Consider the following 3,078-nt stretch of genomic DNA (forward strand, 5'->3'; position numbering starts at 1 on the left):
GAAAGGGTTTTGGATGTATTGGAACCCTGACTGCACCCCTGGTCTCCTCAATTCACCTAAATCAGTACATGACTTTACTAATGCTCTTGTGGCTTAATAAACCCGAATCTCCACCAACACACTCTCAAATTTAGTGGAACATGTAAGAAGAGTGGAGGTTATTGGAACATAATAAAGGGATGGGAAAGTTTAAAATGTAATGCATGTAAAGCAGGGAATATTTTCAGTCTTTCATTCCATTGATTTCATATGGTGGAAATTTGTCTTTAACATTTAAAGAAAATACATACAAATACTTACACAACCTTATAATGTGTTTATAATTCTAAATATCCATGAACTGTCTGACTAAATTTAACCCTAATTTAGTTTGGGTTTTTTGTGCTCGGTTGAGTTTTTTTTAAATGCTTTTATTTCACTTTATTTATTTTGTTTTCTCTTTAAACAAGACAGATTTAATACAGGAAGCATCAGTCGGTATGCAGTGTGAAGCTTGAAAGGACTACACATAGGGGACTGTCTGTATAAGAAACATGGCCACTTTCTTATACTATTATAATTATTATTATTTTATTTGCAATAGTTTATGTTATGTGACAGCTTTATCGCATTAAGCTTTGAATATCTAAAAAGTGATTTAGAGATGTAATTTTGAGATGTAAAAGAGAAACAACATCACACCATAATTAATAATTTTCCAATAAAAGCATGCCATATTGTGTCTCATCCTTTGTTTAGCACATTGCTGTACTACAGTACAGTTAGAACATCCCATAATATTTTTCATTCTTGTAAAGCAGCTAAAGCGTGAGCACCGTAATGTGCTTAATATATGTGCCAGTTTTGTTCATTTGGAAAAATTCATTTAGATCACCAATTTTCATTAAATAAAAACAAAAAACTATAAAAACATAATACAGTATGTTCACTTTTGCCTGCTTGCTCCACAGGCTTGTAAATCATGACAAAAAAACCCCAATCCAAACACAAAGAACTGATGCTTAAATACTTTTTATTTTTATTATTTTCTCATTTTCATTTTTTACTTGTAAATTTTTTTCAGTACTGGATTTTCAGGATTTGTTTAAGTCAAAACAAACCCAGATGCAGAACCAACTATACTACTGATTTGGATGAATATAATTAAAATGATCAGACAGAAAAGAACAGCAATGGTGCAGAGATCATGATCAAATCAGATCAATAAACATCATTGTGGTCTTAGTTGCAGTTGTTCACTTGACAGCATACGGCATGAACGTTCGGAGTTTCATCGTAGACTCTGCAATCTTTCTTAGTCATGCATTTTCTGAAATGTTTCACTAAAGAAAAATAGAACATTCAGCAGTTAACGCAATGCCAAGCAGATTTTTATTATTTTAATAAGTTTCACATTATGTTATTAACTGATGACTAAATTATTATTATGATTATTATTAATTATGTGAGTATATTATTATACTATTAATATATGAACAAACTCAGAGGTGCAGTGATTAAGAAGAAGAAGAAGAAGAAGAGACATACTGGGGTTGTCGGTGTAAATAACAGAGGCGCAGGTGTCCTTTTCACCCTGACAGATTTCAGAAGTCATACGACATCTGTGATCTTTAACCGGGACACAATAGTTGCATTGTAGAGCCGAACCTGTAAAAGAGTGGAGATCGAAAGCCACAATAAATTTTCTGCAAGTATCTTATTCTATCTTATTCTATTCTTTTGTATTTCTAATTCATTCATTCACTGATCATTCAGCCTGCCATTGCATCTTTTTTTTAAGAGGACATCCAATTATATTTATATGATCAAGCAGATTGCCTGACTGCTGTTTTCCTTTCCCTCGTATACTGGATTAGTATACAGTAAATGCTGAAATTTTTTGGGACAAAACAAACATTATACAGAGCTTTTGAATTGAACAGTATTTATACTTTTACACCACAGAAAGCAGGTAACTGGATCTTTTATTTCCTGCATATTTCATTTAATTCAGCTTCTTTTTTTTTTTTTGTTTGTTTGCATAGCACTTTTAACAATGGACAATGTCTCGAAGCAGATTTACAGTGATATATTTTATATTATTATAATTTAGAGAGAAAGAGAGAGAAAGAGAACTTGAAACAAGGCATACTGTAATAGAAGCTGTGTAATAAGTAGGCGATTGATAAAAATAATCTTAAGAATAACAAAAATTGCATAAACAAAAAAACTCTACATGTACATTCTTACTGATAGTCATTGAAATAGGAATATAAAGCAGATTTGCAACTCACCACTCATCAGCATCATGGCAAGAACCAGAACCAGGGCCAGAGTCTTCATGATTCTACTATGTAAAAAAGAGATTAGAAAAGACTCACTTACATGGTGTCTACATATAATCAATAAAGAAAATTGAAGGATAATAAAAGCTGAAAATGTAATTCAACAGCTCATTAGAATAATATTCTGTAAGGTCTTACCTTTAGGGTTTTAGAGAGTGCAGTAATGGAGATTTTCTGAAAGTAAGGAAAGAAGAGAATTTCTGAGCTTTGGTTTCCGCTTCCAGGTTTGGCTTTAAATAATGTGCAAGTTTCCATCCTCCTGGTTTTCCCACCCACTTTCTCATGTAATAGCAAATGTTTTAGTAACATTATGTATCTCATAGAACTTACACTGAAAGTCAAGGTCAAGCAAAAAATACACACTGTATTAAAAGTGATGACATGTATCATTGTGTTTACAATAGACGTTTGGATATGAAAGGTAAAAGACATAAATTTATTTTATTTTTTTTACAGAATCCAACATGAAAAAAACCTGCGTATATTATTAATAAATAACAGATTTACTGGAAATACAACTCTTTAAACCAAAGGTGCCCAAACCTTTTCATATGACGAGCTTGATTGGGCCGAAATTAAAAATTTCATTACACCAAAGTGGTTCCTCTCATTTATGATTTTTTTAATATTTGAAAATAAATACATACGTAAATTGAAAACATGACTCCGTAATCTGCTTAAGTGATGCAGTTTTATTTTAGGTCCTAGTTCAGTAAAACGTATAGTACAGTACAACAATTACATTTATTTTACA

At 31.6% G+C, this 3,078-nt stretch overlaps 1 long non-coding RNA gene across 1 annotated transcript; it reads right to left on the bottom strand.

Annotated features, from left to right (window-relative positions):
* Window positions 1-392: 392 nt before the first annotated feature.
* Window positions 393-2,567, bottom strand: LOC310717197. The gene is made up of 5 exons (XR_014530755.1): window positions 2,463-2,567; window positions 2,274-2,326; window positions 1,528-1,647; window positions 447-1,322; window positions 393-407 (listed from the first exon to the last, which is right to left on the bottom strand). It is a non-coding gene; the product is annotated as an uncharacterized lncRNA (long non-coding RNA).
* Between the last annotated feature and the right edge of the window lie 511 nt (window positions 2,568-3,078).

Source organism: Silurus aristotelis (assembly GCF_946808225.1).
Source record: "Silurus aristotelis genome assembly, chromosome: 22".
Lineage (NCBI taxonomy): Eukaryota > Metazoa > Chordata > Actinopteri > Siluriformes > Siluridae > Silurus > Silurus aristotelis.